The 21,326-nt window shown below is 40.2% G+C and overlaps 1 protein-coding gene across 5 annotated transcripts in view; it reads left to right on the top strand.

Annotated features, from left to right (window-relative positions):
• GNAL (G protein subunit alpha L) overlaps window positions 1–21,326 on the top strand; it is a 324,240-nt gene that overhangs the window by 262,552 nt on the left and 40,362 nt on the right. The window contains exon 1 of one of the 5 annotated variants that reach the window (XM_039526670.1): window positions 19,496–20,195. The exons of the other annotated variants lie outside the window; for them this stretch is intronic. The gene's annotated coding sequence lies outside the window, so the exon portion shown is untranslated. Of the gene's footprint in view, window positions 1–19,495; window positions 20,196–21,326 lie in introns of those variants that run through there. 5 annotated transcript variants of the gene reach the window in all.

Genomic DNA, 21,326 nt, shown 5'->3' with positions numbered 1-21,326 from the left:
AAGCATTTTGTATGTAACTGTGCTGATAACAGGTGAAAAACAGAGTTGGTAAAATACTCAATGGCATGTGCTGTCAAACCGCTTAAACATTACAATAATGTATGAAAATGTATATAATAAGAAAAACATGGAAGCTTGTAGAACTGGTAACCATAGTTGTTGTTGTATAGATAGCAGAGAATATCCATGGCAGATAGCCAGCAGAGAATTTTGTTCATAGGGGAAACTGAAAAAAAAAACCTAACTTTTACTACTACTTTGTGTGGCTGTAGCACAGAATTCTAGAAATGTAGTTATTTAAGCCCTGATTTCATCAGTATATTCAGTATCTTTGGTTCTTTCCTTTGCTTCTCTTATGTTAGTGGTAGCACAGTTGTGAGCACCTTGACAGTAGGGTATTTTTTTTTTTTTTTTACCAATCGCAGCTAAAACACAAAACACTTAATGGCTGTTTACCAATGCAAGACTAAACCGATTTTTTTACATTTCTATTTCCACCATCATGTTTAGTGATAAGATAAGAGATAAAAAATAAAGAAAAAAGGAGAATTCTTTTAAATGTTTCTTACTTGTCCTGGAAAAGTCTAGGTTAGTTTGTCATGGTGTTTTTCTATATTGAGTATTGACTATATGCAATACGTTTTCCAGGATCTATAGCAGGGCGCTGAATATAGCTTATTTTATATAGCACTGTGGATAGAACATTCTGTTAATTAATCTTGCAGACTAGACCCTCAGTATTATATGTAAAGATCATTTAAAATACCAGATGTAAAAATTTTATTAAAGCTAATGTATATTATATATATATATATATATATATATATAAATAAAATACATAGGTTGGGAAAAGTGTGTCTATATATCTAGATCTAGTGCTTAGATTATCCACAAATACCAAGTTAGTTTTTAAAAAAGTCATATAATACATCGAGTACATAATCAGCAATAACCCAAATTTAGGTGAATAGATTTAACAATACAGCTTAGATATTGGAATCCAAATACTCGGGTACATTACTTATGAAAAGTTGTACGGAGATTTGGTTGTGGAAAGCAAAATATATCAATGGGTGGAGATTGTCCCTCAGTAATTGAGAATTAGGTTGGTTGTCCATTTAGAAAATACAATCCATGAGGAAAGTATTTCACTTACTTTCCTGACTGCACTTCTCATCAGCACTCCAGCTCATCCCTCCTGGTATTGCCGATGTCCAGTGATGTGTTCTATGTAGATGTCCCTTGACCACCTGATGGCATCCAACACCATGAGTTGCAGCATCAGCCGAGCATAGTGTTGACCAATTCCACATTCCCTCAGCACTCGCTCGTTACTGGGGTCCCATGCGCCTAAGGCTCCGATGATCAGTGCATGTGTCTGGACCTGGAAACCCTTAGCTCTCAAGGTTTCAGCTAGAGGAGCATATTTCTCTACCTTTCGAGCTCAGGCATCGTGGAAGGCCAGGGTCCTGTTCTCGAATGGCACTGTGACGTCCACAATGATGATCTTCCGGTCCTCGTTGGTGATGACGATCTCCGGTCGCAGTTGGCTGTCGGTTCTGGGGATGGCAGAGTTTATGGCAACCTTCTCCACAGGTGGTGGGATGGCTCTGGCCAGGCCAGGCGAACTTGGATGGCGTTGTATTACAGCTGCCACGCTCTCGAATGGGGCTTGCAGCTACACAGGACGTGGGGTAGCGACTCGTTGGCGTAGCCGCACTTCCTGCATCGCTTATCCCGATTCCCATGGCAGACGGCTCTGTTCAGTGGGACAAAGTTGAGCCGGGCCCTGTGAATGAACCTCTAGTTGGCAAATCGGGTGAAGCTGCACCTGTGGAGAAAGTGGTTGCTGGCATCCCACTTGCATGTCACCTTGAGCGCTTTGCCCTGGTCCGGCTTCCATTTCAGGTTTTCCATGTATTGGCAGCTGATGGCATCCTTCAGGTTCCAGCATGGTTCTAGCTCTCAGAGTGATGATAGCGTGATCTGTATTCTTTACCTGTGGAATCATTGTTGGCCCTCTGGAGAAGAAACATTCACTTCTTCACCACTGCTGGATGGTGTTGTCTGCCTTGTTCAGAGGTACCTTTGCCACGGCAGATCCCCTCAGGATGAATGAGATACGGGGAATCAGGAAGGTGTTCAAGGTGTTGATCTTCTGCCATGGTGCCAGTAGGGAGGAGTCGATCCTGGCCACATCTTGTAGGATCTCTGCGATGGTATCCTCAGGTGTCTGCTGGACACAGAAACCCATCAGCGTGTCGAGATGTTGGTATGCCTGCCCGTCCTCGAGGAAGATCACGGGTTCACCCTGGATCTAGAAAAACGTCACCTGGACTGAATCCCTTCTATTGCCATCGATATGCAGGGATGCACATGTACTGGCATTGAAGCGGAATCCCATCCAGTTGGCAGCCTGGCTAGTGATGTCAAGCATTTGTTGGAGACTTTCCGGGTCGTCTGCAATCAGTACCAGATCATCTGTGTAAGCCAGGATATTCACTCTGTTGTCACATAGATCTCCTAGACCGCTGGAGATCGCTTGACTTGATTTTAACCTCATAGGTCGAGAAGTAATGTATCCATGTATTTTGTAGTACATTTCTTTAAAAGATGGTGTTAAAAATATAAGCTGAAAGAATGTTCTGTGCTACTGTATACAAAATAAAGACATTTTCTGTTTGGCTATATTGCAAGAAGAAACTATTCATTCTGTTTTCTTCATAACTGAAGAAAAAAATTTGGAACCCTAAATGTAGTCTGTCCATACTTAATTTCTTTGTGGCCTACAGTTTGTCCTCTGTACTCTTGCGGGTTTTGAACTCAGACGTGTGGTGTGGACAGGTGTAGTAAGAATAACTTTAGAAAATTATATTTATTCCTGCCTGCTTGTGGTTAACCATTTTTCACCCTAACATCACAACCACAACACATTGCCAGGAGTCTGAAAGAAGTAGTCAGCTGAATATTCATGTAGTTAAGTTATGTAATTTCTAGCCATCTGCTTTGTTTATTAAGCACTTAGGTAACATTCTGAATTGAAAGGTAAGACTTTGGAAAGAAGTTCTGGATTGTATTACAGCAGCACCATGTACCCCATCCATATGCTTTGGGATGTGTGTAGAAATGATCATTTCTCCCCATTCTTCCCCTTTTTCTGTTTAAATCATAAAACATCTTATTTTGTAGTTTTGTTTCACTTTCTGGCAACTACAGTATGAGGCTACAGTACACAGTGCCTCAAACCTTGTCATTATGTCCACTATATAGAGGACATGAACTGGAGGCTGTAAAAACAACAATGATAAACATTGATTTCAAAGCTATCAAAGTGATTTGTGGTTTTGGAGGCAGCCCAACAATTTTCAGTACATGTTTATCAATTAAAAATATAAACAGAATTTTAAAGTTGTTTAGCTATTCCATCTACAAAAAGACAAACCTTAATATTCAAGACTTTACTTAAACTCTTAAGAGTAAGGAATTTCACAGTTTGAATATAAAATTTAGACCAACACCTCCATTAAGTCAGGCTGTTAATGCACTCTCCTCTCATGTGCACACTCTGTGCCTTGATTTTTGATGTTTTCATTCTGCTCTTAGAGTATCTTTCTTTTTGTGGGTCTAAGGTCCTCAGTTTTTGTTGTATAATTTCTTTTTCTATAGTATATTCTAAAGAATCTGCCTGTCAAGTGTATGAAAGTCATCATTGTGTATTGTATAATTAATATTATCAGTGCAATTACAGACTTTTTAAAATTCATGGTCCATAATGGCTTCTCATATAAACACACAAACATAGATGAATTGTCATTGTTATTTAACCCTATTTCATAAGAAGATCTGTTGAAGCCAGCACAGACTGATTCCAGGATCTTGTTAGAGTTTTCAGTTAATGAACTATAGCATAGCATGAGATTCATTGGTTGGGTGATGGTTCCTTTTGAGCCACTCCAGTGTACTAAATAATGTCTCTACTTGTGCTACAGTTTAGGTCCTAATCCTGCAATCGATAACTCATGATTGCAAATGAATTGCTGCGCCTGTGTGGAGAACTGTTGACTTCAGTTGAGGGGATCTGCATGGGCACAGCAGTCTGCCCATATGCTATCTGTTACAAGGTCAAAGCCTTCATCTCGAGATTGTAGAGATTACAGAGATCCAGGACATTGTGGTCTGGGTGAATGCAAGAATGTCTTTGTTTCCTGTTTACACAGGCTCTTACCTCCTTGCTATTTGCCTGCCCTTTTTTTCCCCTTTTATTTATTACATTTTCAAATGTAGTTTTATTTCAGATGACCTATTTATACTCTTTACATACATTTCAAAACAGCATTGTTCCAACATGTATCTCAGTGCATTACTTAAAATTCAGCATTTTAAAAAAAAACCCTTGCTTGTGACCACCCTGAATAGTGGTTCTAAACAGTCACAGCACCACAGAGATCAGCGGCTTAACTAAAGAGGGACTGAAGTTGCAAATCAAACCTGAATCCAAATTTTCCCCAAGGTAATGGGTTTTTGGCCCATTAAAGAGAAACAGGTCTTAGTTATAGTTTGGGGATTTGGGATCTGGTGCTTCTGTTCATTCCTATTGTATCTCTAAACTGAAAATTTGTTGGCTCCTTTCATGCTATTAAAATCTATTGCATCAATGTGGTTGCCTCATTTATTTACTTCCAATGAAATTTTCCCTTTAAACTAGTTCCAGAATGCCTGATGGTACCACTGTGCATTATGAATGAGTGGTCTGCAAAATTTTAGTTTAGAAAATTCAGCTTTTTTTCGTCTACAGAAGGGAAGAAAAATTTAAAACATTAACTTATTTTGTTAGATTTTATGACTCAAACACCAATTTTTTTTTCAGTTTCAGAACTGTATGTAAAATGTCAGTTTGAGGCAGTTTTTATGATAAACTTATAAACCCCTAAAAGCAGTGATTCATGAAGGAAGGCTTACAAATGACTTACATACTGAAGAAACCTAAACAGGAAATCTAAAAGTTTGTGTTTTGTTTTGTAAAACATACAGCAAAAGAAAGTGGCAAGAATCTCCTCTGAATGAGTGTAGTTATTAGTAAATGTTTATAACTTCAGTTACAAAAGTTACAACATAGCAGTAATTTTATGTTTTGCAGCTGTGATAACGTTCCTAATTAAGAAAATATTTTTTTAAAAATTAAGAATATATAAAATAAAAATAGCACGAAGCCTGATCCTACTCATGCGGAAGTCAACTACAAACTCCCATTCATTTCAGTGGGGTATTTCCAGGCACTTAGTGAACTAACAGCACATGCGGTACAATCGTATGTCGCTCACCCACTAACCAGGGGCCTTCTCTGTGAGCTTCTGTAAATTAGATGTGGAGCCAAGGCAAGCTGCAGCTATTTTTAGCTGCAGCACCACTGCAGAACAGAAACTGGCTGAGTGTCACATGTGGTCAGACTGAATCAAAGGGAGTATCCCAGCAATGAGCTGTAAACAAAAGAGGTTGGTATCAGAAAACAAGTTTCAGGTATCCAAAACCAAAACCTCGCACTTGAAACAAATGCAATGACTTATAAACCATATTTTTTAGGAATGTCTCTCTCTTCCATAGAAAAATATTTTGAAAGCATGCTCAGTATAAAACAGGAACAGTGTTTATAGTGTTCCATTCCATTGATGCAGTTATTATTGGGAGTAAAAAAATTATTTTTAATTCCTGATTTCTTGTCTGTATCTTTGTTGAGTGTAATTGATGCCATAGTGTACATATAACTATAGTGACATCAGATGTGATTTTCTGTGCTGCCCTTACTTAGGGATGCCTTTTCTAAGTGAGGGGCAATGAAAACACTCATTTTATAACATAACGACCCATTGTAAAAATAATATAGTTGTTTAAACAGGCCCTAAAATATTATTGTATTATTTATACAAAACACATTTAAAGACCATGGAGACGGGTCGGGACTCACCCCCGCGGCGCCTCCTGCTGGTGACTCCGGGAATTAGCTCTGTCCAGCGCTGGAGCGCCCTCTGCAGGCTGGTGATCCGCCTGTCCTCTGGCCCCCGTGTCCCTCCCTGTACCCGGTGCCCTTTCACATGGGGCTGCCCCTGGCAGTAACCCCTTTCTCTCTGGGTCTCCCCTCCTTGGGGAACCCCCACCCTCTATCCCCACCTTGCCTCAGTATTGGCTACTGCCAGTCATTGTCTAGCCCCACACTCTGGGGCAAAGGGGTTTGGACCTGCTGCCTTGGCCTACCCCTGGGCTGCCTCTGCAACTCCTAGTACCTGTTGGCCCTTCGCTAGGCCGCAGCCTGGGGCTTTCTAGGCTGGAGCTCCCCAGCTCCTCAGCCTTTCCCCAGCCCTGCTTCACCCTAGGTACCTTGTCTCAATTCCCTGCAGCCAGGCCCTTCTCTCTCTGAAGGCAGAGAGAGACTGACTGTGCTTCTAGCTTCCCTGGCCTTCTTATAAGGCCCTTGGCTCAGTTTGGGGCATGGCCCCAGCTGCAGCCACTTCCCCAATCAGCCCAGCCTAAAGCAGCAGCTCTCAAGCCCTGCCAGGCCACTTTTAAACCCCTCACAGCAGGAGCAGGGTCCACCCTGCTACAGACCAATACAAACACAGACCCCAGTTGGGTAATTGGATTGGCATGGATGGACTCTTAACTTCAGTGGGGCTCTGCAGGGGCACAAGAGTCTGCCCATGTTTCCCCAGTTGCAGTATGCAAGTCCCTGCACCCACCAAAAGGCACACAGTCTAAAGCCCCAATCTTGCAAGGACAATCACATGGGCAAACTCCTGTGTGTGTCCAGAGCCCTCTTGGAATAACTGGAGCTCCACACAGGTGCAGGGAACTACTGACACAGTTCATTTTGCGGTATCCTAGATTTTAAAGCCAGAAAGGACTATTATGAAGATCTCATTTGACCTCCTGGCCATGGAATTTCACTCCCCATTTCCTGTATTAAGCCCCATAATAGCAACAAATGTTATGGTAGGAATAAGAAAAGCAAAACAAACCAAAAACAAGGGGTTACAGCAGTAAGATAATGTGGTCAGAATTGTTATGTGCATGTCATGTTACGTGCATGTCATTAAATATATGGCTATAAATATGTGTAGACACTGTGTGTATGTGTTCATAAATTAAACAGGCATTTTCCTTTAGTTTTTTCTTTTAAAACTGTAAATTTTTGAATTATTTTAATATTCCCACAAGGGGGATTGCCCCACTCCGTTAAGCGTTCAGTATTTTGTTTTAAATAACAAACTTGCAGCCAACAAATTATTTGGTGTGATTGATATATGTATAGACTTTCTCTCCCTCTCCCTGCCCCCCCCCTCAAATTTCATCAATTATAAATTAAGGTTGCATTAATTAAGGTCTTCCCTATGCAGATCCCCAAATCAAGGAAATGTCAGCTAAAACCAGAATCCACGGTCTGCCACTGAACGTTACCTATTACTAGGGCCCTACCAAATTCATGGCCATGAAAAACGCATCATGGACCATGAAATCTGATCTCTTGTGTGCTTTTACCCTATACTATACACATTTCACAGGGAGACCAGTGTTTCTTAAATTGGGGGTCCTGATCCAAAAGGGAGTTGCAGGGGGTCGCAAGGTTATTTTAGGAGGTTCATGGTATTGCCACCCTTACTTTGCTGCCTTCAGAGCTGGGCAGCTGGAGAGTGGCAGCTGTTGGCCGGGTGCTCAGCTCTGAAGGCAGCGCTGTGGCAGCAGCAGTGCAGAAGTAAGAGTGGCAATACCATATCATGCCACCTTTACTTCTGCATTGCTGCCTTCAGAACTGGGCAGCCAGCTGGCCCAGCTCCCTGTGCAGCAGTGCAAAAGTAAGGATGGCACTTCTGTGCTACTGCTGGCAGCAATTCTATCTTCAGAGCTGGGCTCTCGACCATCAGCCGCTGATATAGAGGTTACTCGGTGGCATTTAGGGGTTCATATTTTAACACATCTCACATTTCACTTTAGCCTCCAGCCGTGAGTAATTAAAGTTATGAAAAGATGCCAAAAACTTTAAAAATCACTCCTAAAGACTGTGTCACTGAGTTTGGCAAGGACAAATTTCACATTGATGGTAATGTGCTGTTCTGCACTGTACACAGCAAAACTGTAGGTTATGTTCAAAGGCAGACAATTGTAGAACACATGGAAAGCACTAAACATAAACTCAATGAAAAGAAATGAAAACAAGAGACTGAAACAGCAGAGCCATCAGCAACAGTAAAGAAACAACACACTGTGACTGGATCATTCCAGAGTTTTACAACTGCCAAAGAACAGCGTCAAAGTGTCACTTCAGATTTTGTTCAAATGTGTGTACAAGCAGACATTCCTCTGCATAAAATGGATTTACCTGTTGTCAGAGATTTTTTGAGCAAGCATGTTAAGGGAGGCGGTGCCATTCCAAAGTCAGATCAATTGTATTTCCATTACTTACCAACTTCTTTTGAAGAGGGAAAAACAGCACTTTCTCAGTGACCTGAAAGGTAACGCTATTGCTGTGTTCACCGACGAAACAACCAACTTCCAAAATAGACCAATTTTCAACATTTTATTTCAGGTGCTCAAGGTACATCCTTCTAGGCATGCTGACATAATCATTGCTATGCAAATATAGTTGCTCTGGCTGAAAAAACTTGGTGAGATACCTTTAAGCAAGTGGATCACTTTGTTGCTATGGTGAAGTCACTTTTAGTGAAAGCTCCAGCTTGTCATGCAGAGTTCTTGAGATACCTGAATGAACAGAGTGTTGATTCGCCAACAATTCCACTCGAACCACTTGTGACCAGGTGGCATTCATGGTTCAATTGTGTAAAGTACTATGTACAGTACTACCAGTTCTACCATGGATTCATGGAGCATGAACAAACAGAACATGGAGATACATTTGTTCTGCGGATACCAGCCAGCCTGTTAGTGGTAGAAGACATGCACACTGACCTGAAATACATTGCAGAGCACTGTGGATGCCTGGTGGCAGTACTGGATGTTTTACAGTCCCACAAACACCAAATACACAAAGCATACAACATTGTCCTGGATTTAGTTTCATGACTGGAGCATCTTGCATCATCAGCTCATAATGAGAATGGATCTGCAACTGTTCAAAACACAGCTGATAAACTGAGACAATATAACCTACAAAATAAACAACCAGCAGTTAGCTTGGTGTTAAAGAACAGTAAGACAGAAGAGAGAGGAAGGGGATGAGAGGAATCTGTGGATTCTGGAGGTTGCCACGGAAACAGAAATGCTGCCTCAATCAGTCATAGGTCAACTGATGGGGCCTCTTTGAGTTATGAAACTGTGAAACCGCAATTAAAGCTATCTGGTGAATGCAACATGGAATGGCCAGTGTATTTAGGGATTGCCAAACACGTTTTGGAGACATTGAGGATCCCATTTACTTCTGGATGGCTGTTGAAGATCGCATTCCCAACCTGCCAAAACATGCAGTGGTTCTCCTCCAACTGACTGTACATTCAGCTGATGTGGAAAGAAGTTTCAGCAAACTTGGGGTTCTTTTCTGTGCTCAGTGTCAACATCTGAAAGATGAAAATGTGCCTGGAATGCTGCAAATCTATTTTAACAATCAGGACTGACTCAGAAAGTGAGTAATGTTAATATAAAAGCATTTTTGTCTTTATTTTTTCTGCATTTTAAAAAAACAATTTTCTGAAAATATAGACTACAGACAGAGAAGTATTTGGTGTATGTAAGAAAAACAAATCGCAATTCTATTTATTTTATTATAATGATTGAAGGCACTGGTAGGCTTTGTACTTGCTTAAAAATTGTAAATGTGTCGATAAAACTCTGTGTTCAACTGATACCTATATACATTGTGGCTAGAGAAACTAAAGTTCAGCATTTAATTTTAATCAAGGGAAAATGCAGCTTTCTATGTTTTTTTTTAATCAGAGAATTTTGGGGTTTTTTAATCACAGAAAACTAGGATCCCTGATCATGACTTTACTAAGTGATAGTGAGCAACAGTGTTTTCACTTTTATAAAATCACTTACTATACCTGCTGTACAAATCTATATCAATTAATGAAAAGGTAGTTATTTCTAAACATGCATTCCCAAATGTTACAAGAATTCTGCTTACAAGGCAAGTCTTCATTACAGTGCATTTTAGCAACCACATTTCATGCTTCACTGATGAAAGGAAACAAATCAGCAAGTATAAAAACTTACTTAAAATTGTTTTTATAACATGAAAGAGGTGATATATATCAGGATGTGTGAATTGGGAAAGGATTTGTACTAATTAGCTTCTGAGTGGCTTAAAAATGCACAGGTAAAAGAGAGTCATAGCTGCTGTGAATCTGTTGTCCTATAGGAAAACTTAGACCAGGTATCTCTTGCTGAAATATTATGAATCTCTCATCTTTGTGCAGGTCAGTAGTATTCAGGTAAATCAAAAGAACATGTCTGCAAAAAGCCTTAATATCAACAGATGGCACTTTAGTTAGAAAGGAAGAAAATAAGTCTTCTGGGGAGAACACTCGTGTTAGCAACATGACCACGTATGTTAAATTTGGCATATAGGACAGTTACCTAATAAATTAAATATAAGTAGATCAAAGTTTGTTGCATTATTGCACTCTAATGTACCTGCAAATTAATTCAAATGGCATGTTTGGATCAGTAAAAGTTTTTATGAAAATAACATCTATACATTTCTTTCTCCTTAAACTCTTGTGCAATAACTGCTGTGTGAGAGTTAAAAGTTGAGATTCTAATTCTTATTTAGCAGAAGGAAAATATTTTTGCAGTATTCTATAATTTTTAAATGCAAAAATGTCTGAATTGTTTTACTGTTTTTTTTTTCTGGTTTTGCTAGTTGTTTTTTTCAGGCTCTTCATTAAAATTTTCTTGTTCTCTCTTTTTTATCCAGGGTCTTTCCCCCATCTTGTTTTTCCTTTCTTTCTTTCTTTCTTTCTTTCTTTCTTTCTTTCTTTGCACAAATCTTTCTCTGGGCACTTTCTAGATTCTCTCATGTGCCCCATTTGAGTCTCTATCCGTTCTTAACAAAGCTGTACTTTCTTTTTTATTTATCTCATATCACATACTCTTTTTTCTTCCTTTCTGCTTGCCTGGTGCTTCTTGCAGCATCATTCATATTTATAAGTTAAAATATACTACCATACTTTTATTAAATGTTTAATATGTTGAGAAAGCCCTCTTTGTTTTTCCATAAATTTGATTTGTATAGTAATGCTTACAAACCTCACTAAGCTTTATAGAATTGCAAACTGGGGACCTGATTCAACTTCATGGAAGACAATGAGAATTTTGCCTTTGATTTAATTTTCAGCAGTTCCAGACCATACATGCGTATAAACTTATTTCTGCAAATTTACTTAAAAAAAACCTGTAGACACCAATTCTATTATCTTGGCACCTGCCTCATAAATTAAAATATGCAATATAATATAGCATGAAGGACTGCCCATACACCATTAAATATCCACCAAACATCAGCACACACACCCTGCTCAACAGCTAGAATGGGAAAGAAAGACATTTGGATCGCTTAGCTCAATCCACTACAAAATGCAGACATTTCTGTGTTAGCATGGGCATCCATTATAACAAATTTAACAGTTTTATAGAATCCAGTAAATTGTTTATATATATTTGTAATCCCTGATATAGCTGTGTCTGCGAGCCTCCTTGATGAAAATTTAAGTAGTGTTATGATACATCATCTTTTTTGTGCTGTGTCAGGATGTGAACCAAACCAAAAACTTTATAGTAGTACTTTGATCACGTTACATAGATTGTGCATCTAAATGCACAGTGCGTTCCTATAGACATATCTTTACACTAATATCAAAAGCGGTTTCTCTGATCATGTCTGTAGTTTGTCAGTTTCACACATACCATTAAAATTTTACAAGTAAAGATTTGTAAGCCTCATTGTAATACTTTGATTGATGGAGGGTTCTAGTGCAAGTGGTGAACTTTCCTAGGTGACTGTTCTTTATTCAGTGGTTGAGGGAAGCCCCTGCTATTAACACTGAGACGTTACATGCACATAAGGAAGAAAGAATGTGCCTAAAATGCTACAGTTGGTTGCAGGAGACTTCACTTCAAATCCTGGCCCTGCTACAGGCTTCCTGTGTAACTTTGAGCAAGTCAGTTAATTACTCTGTGTCTGAAAAATGGGAGGAGGAGTATTTCTTTTCTCCCACCCTTTTTCTGTGTTTTGTCTCTTGATATTGTGTGCTCTTTGGGAGGTAGGTAGCACACTCTTAGTATGGGTTTGTCCAGTGCCTAATATAATGATGCTTTGAACTTAGGGCCTTCAAGCACTAATACAAGTAATTATATTAGTAATAGCAAAAAACAGGTGAATCACAGATTAACTTTAGCAGAATATTTAATCAGGTTTCGTGTGTTCCATTAGCTTTTACTTCATGGAATAAGAGCTAGGTAGCCAAATATTAGGATGGCAATGCCATTTGTTTTGCTCTTGTAGAATTCACGACAAAACAAACCAGAAGTCTCCTGTATGTATGGAAAATATTTTCAATAGATATTTGACTCTCTAGGATGAATTTTCAAATCAGTGTATGAAGATTTAGCTGTGCCACTTCTGTTCATGTTAGTTGTATGGCTAAATCCCTACTTTGCTTTGCCCTACTTCTCCCCTCTTAGATCTGTTCACAACTCAGCAGGTGATTTTTCTCCACACCGCTATCCAATTCCCACCTCAGTCCTGCTTATTAGGAAACAAACTAGGGAGCTAACAAAACATTTGCCATGTTTTGCTGTTCATTTATGCTGCCATTTGTCTCTCCCATCCCCCTTCTGTGTCTCCCTAAATAGTAAGGTCTTCAGTTCAGAGACTATTTGTAAAGCACCTGGCTAACTGCTGGTGCTAAACAAATAATAAATCCAGGGTACATCTTACTAGAAGCATATCCCTATGAGTTGCACGTACAGTGAAACCTGCACTAAACCTCCAGTAGGCAACAACTTTCTTAAAGTATAATTTTTAACTTTATTCTTAAGGTTTCCACATTACAGTTTGTTGTTCTTTAGTTAATGGTCATTTCTATTAGGCAACCAGTTTCTGGATGGTTGCTTTAGACAAGTTTTATTGCAGCTCATTCTTGGTTACCCAGGCTCACCAAAAGTCTGGTGATCCAAGAAACATCAGTTCGCTTTCTCTCCTATGAACAGATTATAAAGCCTGTGTATTAAAAAAAAATGTTTTAATGAAGAAAGGAAAATGAATAACAATCAGTATAGTGTTGGAGGGCTGGTGGGTGGTGATTGGTAGTCACAAACTAAAAGATGAAGTGCTTTTGTACAGGGTGCTAGAAATGGAAAATCTTCTCTTCCCTTATTGTTTCATTTTCATGCACAAGTTTATGATGATAACCTAACGTTGATAAATTTCTGGGAGCTCAGTGACCATTCATGCTTTTCCTACATTATTGTTTATAAGGCAAAAGACAAAATTTGAAGGCTACTTGAGAAAGAAAATGCCTGTGGATTATAGTAGTTCAATTAGCTTGGTGTTAAAGAACAGTAGGATGGAAGAGAGAGGAAGGGGATGAGAGGAATATGTGGATTCTGGAGGTTGCCACGGAAACAGAAATGCTGCCTCAATCAGTCATAGGTCAACTGATGGGGCCTGTTTGAGAAAAAAGAACATAAAATAGAAAAAGCAGGCTGCTTGGAGTTTCACACAGATATAGTTATTTACCTAAGAGTATTGTTCCATTTGCATACTGATGGCTGTGTTTGTTGCTATACAGCATAAGTAGGCAGGGTTCTGTGCCACAGACATTATATCGGCATAACCAAAAAGCAGAAGAGGAGTTGATAGAGTAACTTTATCTGGATTGGCATCAGCAACGTCAGTACAAATTGTGGTCCATATATACTCTTGATCTTTGAGCAAAGCTCTAGTTGATATAAACAAGATGTCCATGCAGAAATAAGGGGTACAGAGTCTCCCTGCACATGGCACATATAGCAGAACTGTGGCAAATTGCAGTGTTTTCAGGACTTGTACCCCTGCACAAAGGGGATAAAGCTTGCTCCTTAGTGTTAGGTAATTCCTTCTCAAATTTTTAAATGAAAATTAAATTGGAATTCCAAGTCAGGGAGGTAGGTTAGAAAAAGTAAAATAAAAATCTAAGAATATTTGTGGGGTCTAAAATCCTCCTTTGGCAGATTCTCCAAGAGTCAGCTTGCTATGTTAAGTCGTTGTTTGCAGAAACTAGTTTTAACCATACATAGCTAATTCATCCTCCTCCTACTAAAAAGCATTTGAAATTTGTGTAAGCAGAAAACCCCACTGTCAGTGCATTGTTTGAATGAACATAGGGGGATATTCACCCTTCCTGCCCAAATCTGTAACAGGGCTTTGTGCAAGGAGCTAAGCGGAGAGACAAGATGAGATTCACCTTGCCTCTGAGCTGTAGGCAGGATGTTTGACTTTAGCACAGCCCACCCAACTTCCTGTGCTGGAATTTCTTGCCTCTGGATCCAAGTAAATTAATAACCAGCATTTCAACCCAAGCCTCTCTTCAGCCCAGGCTGACCCATACACAGGATTTCTGTAGATGGCCTTGCTCTGTTCCTCCTTTAATTAATGACTGGCAAAATATGGCATTCTTTGTCACTTGGTGTCACCAAAACAACAACAAAGTGAAGACTGGGTGCAAAAGTAGAAATGTGTATTTGGTTGTGGAAACTATTAAAGGAAAAACACAGTTGGTCTGAGACTGCTTCCATGCCATTTATAATGTGGAGAAAACCACATTGTTAGTACGTTAAGCAACTTAAAAAATAAAAACAAACTGAATTTTTAAGGCTTTTATTCTTTTAATAACTAATTTTCACTGCTAGGAAAAAATCTTGCAAAGATTTTTACAAGCTCTAATTACATGTTATATAACACTGGAAAAAGTGTATTTTGAATCTTGAAGGTTGGGGTTTTTTACTTTTTTTTTCCTTTTATTTTTTAAAAAAGGGATTATAAGAAAGTGCACGAGCTTTAGAACAATAGCATTTTAAAATAAGACTGTCTAATGTAACTTTGAACTATTTATACTTTGCAGAGAGATAGTGCAGGTACTTGTGTTTTGTGCAATTATGCTTATGTAATCAGCTTTTCTAGGAAGATATCCATTTGACTAGTTTATTTTTGGAAATGTACTCCAACAGAGAGCTAGAATGTGTGTATCTGTATAGCTATTTTGATATAATTTCAACTTCAATTCTAAATCTGTTTTTTGTATCTGTCAAGAGCTCTCACTGTACCTATAAACTCTGTGGTGCTGATTTATGACCCATGGCAGACTAGTCTATGAATTGAGCTTTCAGAATCATTTGGCAGTTGTTTGCTCTGCTCTTCTCCCCACCCCCCCACCCTCCAAAAATTCCTGTTTAAATTTAGCTGGTAATTTTTAAAAGGAAAAAAAAGTAGCTTGAATAATTAGAATTTTCTGTATAGTATGCAAACAGTAGCTCGTGCTGTGACTTTGATTTTGATCTTTATTTCTAGTCAATTTCCTCCCTCCAGAATTTTCCTGGAATGGCTCAGTTTAGAGATGTACACTGAGATGTACAATAGATTGTTTGAAAATCTGAATGAAGCTCCTAAACAAATCTGATCACTGACACAAATGTAAATATATGTGAATGTTAGAACATGCAACACAACTGCATGTGGTACAGTCTAGACCCTTTAAATGTAAATTCATAAGTAAAACTAAAGCAATACAAATCTAATTATCAGTCAAAAGGGTTGATGCTAGGTCAAATAATTGGATTTATATGAGAAATATATTGACAGGATAGAATATCTGTTCACAGATTCCTAAAAGTGGTTGCATGCAAGTTTATGTGGACTGGACATGTATTTTATTTCCTACAGTAACATTCACTGTTGCCTTAATTTCCCTGAATCAAATATAGTTTTAAAATAGTACTATGACACTATTGACTATGAAAGTGTTGCAGTCTTATGACATTCTGCATAGAATTATTTAGCAATTTTAGATTGTGCATTATGTTATAAATTATGTTAAGAACATGGTCATACTTTCATATTAATAGAAATGGTCACACATGATGCACTGAGCCTTCCAGAAAAATTCACTGCCATTTTCCTGTATTAATGAATTACATCTTGCAAGCATTATGCCACACTGACATGTTTTAATCATTTCTGCACCCAGCAGCTCCCACAATTCTTGAGGTCTGGGCTGCTCTCCTCTCTGCAGCTCATGGAGGTGGATCAGAGTCCTGGAGCCATATGGTCTGGCCACGCCCCCTTAGCTTCTTGTTGCTTCCAGTTTCTCTGCCTCCATGATAGCATGCAGACAGTGGTTTTTACAGCTCCCGCCTTCTCGTCTGCCTACGGGTGGCTTTTTTTGTCAAAATTTGAGGCGGTGATGAGCAGTGATCTCCCTCCCCGCCTCTTTAGCCCTGCCCTTGCCCCCCTCTCCCCCCCCCACGCGTTTTTTACCCAGTGTTGGAGAAGCCTCAGCTGCAGTGCCTCCCTGCCAACTCCTTTGCACCTTCCATGCATGGCAGAGCAGCCTAAAAAGCACTGAATGAAATTCAAATGGGTGCACTGTGAGACTGCCCTCTCAGACTTGGCAGATGGCACCCAGCCTTCTGTCCCTCAGTCTCTTAGGTCCCAGGGCTAGGAGTCAGACAGGCATGTGAGATCCCTTACCCACTGGTCACAAATCCTCCCTCAGTCCTAAAATGGGTCCTGAGTGCCCTAGAAAAGAAGCAAGGTTCATAAGCACCCTCCTCCTTGCAAGTTTGGCCAGGAGCACTCTGGAAGCTTTTCCCCTCCCTGGTGGAATGGGATCCAGCAGGTGAGGGTTCAGAAAGATCTTGCAAGAGGACTTCAGGCCCTCGGCGAGCTTAGCTGCAAAAGTGGGTCAAAGAGACAGTGACTCTGGGATACACCCATGAGTTAAAGGCTCCACCCCATCCATTTTTCATCCAGTCCCCCATCTTGAATGACTCTGTAAAGCACAATCTAATCCAGAATGAGATTTTGCACCTCCTGAATATGAGAGTAATAGAAAATGTTCCCTCCAAAGAAAGATTCTCAGTGTTATACTCCATTTTCTTTACTGTTCAGAAGTATAAAGGAGAATCCAAACCATCCTAGATCTCAAAAGGCTCAACAAGTGGATAAAGAAAGTGAAGTTCCAGATGGAGATCCTAATCTTTGTAGTGGCATCGCTGTCCAGGTGGAGATCCTAATCTTTGTAGTGGCATCGCTGACTTCAGTGGATCTAGCAGATGCATATACCTCTGCATCCCAATCTGACCATTCCTATGATAGGAAGCATTATCAATATTGGATGCTCCCTTTTGGCTTATCCTGTGCCCTCAGGTCTTTACAAAGATGTTGGTGGTAATCATAGCCAGACTCAGGTCACAGGAGAGCCAATTGTTCCCCTTCCTGGATGACATCTTAATCAGAGTTCCATCTCCAGCAGTGGCACGCAGAGCTACATCCATGACCTTGAATCTCATGCAGACGCATGGCTTCATTATCAACATCAAGAAAAGTTTGTTGGTTCCATCCACCCAAATACCCCACTTGGGAATGGACATAGACACTTGGATAGCAAGGACATGTCTATCTCAACAGAGGTTCCAGAAGATTCAAGACCTCCTCGTGTTGTTTTGGAACTGCCCATTATTGCATTGAGCCTTGAACTGTTAGGCCCCCTAATATTGTGCATCATTCCATGGGAGCAATCACACATCAGGCTCCTTCAAGGCTTCTTCTTAATAGTATGGGACCTCTCCCTGGAACTCATGAAGGATCAAGTGAGGATTCCATCACAGATGATCAATTCCTTAAAATGGTGGTCACTGGGGCAGTGTCCACAAGGGCATGACTATATGCCTTCCAGATCCCCTCATCTTCATAACCCATGCCAGTCTGTAGGGCTGGGAAGCACACCTGGGATCCCAAAAAGCTCAATGCATCTGAACCCTGGTGAAAAGGACCCACAGCATAAACCTCCTAGAATTAAGAGCAGTCAAGTTGGTGCTATAAACGTTCCCTCCAGCCTAGAGGGGGAACCAAGTCCTGATTCAGTCAAACTGCATGACCAGAGTAGCTAGCATATGTGAACAGCGCAGGATCAACAAGAAGCCCAGTGTTATATGCCAAAGCAATGGAAATCATGCAGTGGGTGGAGCTGTTTTTCCTCTCCATCAGGGCAGCTCTTCTAAAGGGAGATCTGAACAAGAAGGCAGAATGATTTATCAGCCACAAGGTGAATAACTCCGAGTGCTGCCTGAATCAGGAAGTCTTTGAGTTAATCATCCAATTGTTCAACCTGCCCTCAACTGACCTATTTGCAAACCACATGACCCCAAAGACACTAAAGTACTTCACCAGGGAAGTGGACCCTAGATCCATGGGGACAGATGTCCTATCACACAGATGGCCACAGTGCCTCCTCTGAGTTTCCACCTTCCTATTATTAGAGAAGATGGTCCAGAAAATAAAATGAGAACTGGCGACAGTAATATTGGTAACCACACACTGATCAGGGAGACCTTGATTTTTGGACCTGGTAGAGCTGAAATTGGACTGTCATTACACCTCCCAAAGAGACAGGGCATCTTCTCACAAGGTCCTCTGTTTCACTCGGACAGGAATCGGCTGCATCTATCAGCTTGGCTAGTGAAAAGGAAGCACTAGTATCATTGGGCATGTCCTCAAATGTCATAAAAACACTTATTTCTTGTAGAACAATATTGATCTTGAACGCATACTCCTTTATCTGGACCAGGTTTTGCAGGTGATGCCAGGAGCACAAAGTAAACCCTAGAATCCAGAAATTCTGGCTATCTTGGATTTTCTCCAAGAAGGCTTCAACAAAGATCTCCAACCCTACATCATTGCACTCAGGTGTCTGCCCTTAGTAGCATGATGTTTTCAGGATCTGCAGATTCCTTGGCAGAGAACCCCCCAAGTACCCAGATTCCTACAGGTGATCCAATTAGCCAAGCCAGCAATTAGACCTCTTTTTCTTGCCCCTTGTATTGAGAGCCCCGACAAACAATCCCTTCAAATCACTGATGTCAGTGTCAATATTTTATTTGTCCATCAAAACTTGCTTTCTGATACCCAACATGTCCACAGGCAAGTCTCAGAGCTGACAGCCCTCTGTAGGCAGGAACCTGACTGCGTGTTCCACAAGGATAAGGTGATGCCCAGAACTCTGGAATCATTTATCCCGAAGGTGAACTCTTCTTTCCATGCTTCCTGAGAGGTGGTTCTACATTCTGTCCAAGGCCACAGCATCCCACCGAAGAGAGATGGCACAACTTAGCTATCAGAATGGCTCTGAAAATTTACCTCAAAGAGATCAGCTGCCCTGTTTGTATCCTTTAATCAAAATGCTAAGGATAGAGCTTCCCAGTCTTCTGTTACTATGTGGATTAGACTATGCATTGTGAGAGCATGCAAGGCATCAGAAATTCTAGTTCCAGAAGTGATCAAGGCACACCCCATGCAATCCCTGGTGACCTTGTGGGCAGAAAGAGCTAATGGATCCACATGAAAACTTGTGAGGCAGCCAACTGGTCAAATGCTACCACCTTTATCAAGCATTACAAGATGGATTTCCTGTCCTCTGCTGCAGACGATGGCCTGGAAATGATTTTGCTCTTTGAGCAAATATTATAGATGGGAGGGATACCATTTTAATTTTTCTGTTCTTTTCTCTACATTTGTTCATTGCTCACTTCTTCCTAGGTGTCAGAATTGTGGGAGATGTTGAGCAGCAGAATGGAAAATTTCTTATTGATAATTTATTTTCTCCTAGCAGCATTTGCCACAATTGTACCTGGATGGCTCTTGAATCAAGGGTCAGATGTTAAGTGGAATTGTTACCATATGACCATCTTCCTTGGTCTAATGTGCATAGTTATTTTATCATCTCTGGAATATTTGTTATTAATGATGTTATGCAAGTTTCACAGCTTATAATAGCTGAATAACTCATCTGGAAGCAAGGAGGAGCTAAGGGGGTGTGACCAGACCATGTGGCTCCAAAACTCTGATTCACCTCCCTGAGCTTCAGGGTGAGGAGAGCAGCCCAGGCCCCAGACATCAAGAATTGTGCAAGACACTGTTAGCAGAAAGGAAATTACTGGTGAGAAATGTTCCATTTTTTCATACTGGTTAATTGTACTGATTTAACCCACTCATTACCAAACTTCTAGTGGTATTATCTATATGTAAAAGTTTGTTTTCTGGAGCATTGTACATGAAAAGCCCCTATAATCAACCCACTGGTCCTCCAACTGACATCTTTGCCTTCTGCAAATGCAGTTCCTCCTGCCATTCACAGAGAGAGAGCATAAACTTTTGGAATTGCCAGCTCAAAAACTACATCAATAGCATTTAAAAACTAGTTTTAAAAGGTGCATAATATAGCTCTTAGGAGTGTGTGTGTGTGTCATAAATAGTTATAAAGGAACGAGCTCCCTTAGTCGTCTTCATTTCCTGTGGACTTTACTCATTGTTTTGAATTGTTCTTAAACAGTACATATCAGAGGCCTAATTATTATGATTTGGTAGTTGCTTTAAAGGAAGAAAATTGGAGGGGGAGATCCCCAGGAAAGAATTAGATTTGATAAGAAATTCCACATACATAACAGAATCTATCTGATAGTACTAGTGTGGCAGCGGAGCACAGTTGGCATTAGTGTTTTGCACTTGTGCTTTGAGCATTGTGTTCGTTTTTCCATCTGCGTTTAGGTGTAATTCAGTGTGTTGGTCTTGTTTTATAAAAGATCATACCAATTGTGGTCTGTTTACCTTTCAGACAAGCTATTATCCTACTACTGCCTACATGAGTGTGGCAGCTGAGATCAACTGATGCATTTATTCTGATATCCTCTAGATCAGAGGTCGGCATCTTTCAGACATGGTGTGCCGAGTCTTCATTTATTCACTCTGAATAAATGAAACTTTAAGGTTTTGCGTGCCAGTAATACATTTTACCGTTTTTAGAAAGTCTCTTTCTATAAGTCTATAATATATAACTAAACTATTGTTGTATGTAAAGTAAATAAAGTTTTTAAAATGTTTAAGAAGCTTCATTTAAAATTAAATTAAAATGCAGAGCCCCCCCCGGACCAGTGGCCAGAACCCAGGCAGTGTGAGTGCCACTGAAAATCAGCTGGCATGCTGCCTTCCCCATGCATGCCATGGGTTGCCTAACACTGCTCTAGATATATATACATTTGTTGGGACTTGAGGCAGGGCATTGTCAGCTGAG

This window comes from Mauremys reevesii, linkage group 2, assembly GCF_016161935.1.
Source record: "Mauremys reevesii isolate NIE-2019 linkage group 2, ASM1616193v1, whole genome shotgun sequence".
In the NCBI taxonomy this organism is placed as follows: domain Eukaryota; kingdom Metazoa; phylum Chordata; order Testudines; family Geoemydidae; genus Mauremys; species Mauremys reevesii.
The sequence above is the reverse complement of the archived record's forward strand: the minus strand, read 5'-3'. Positions and strand labels throughout refer to the sequence as shown.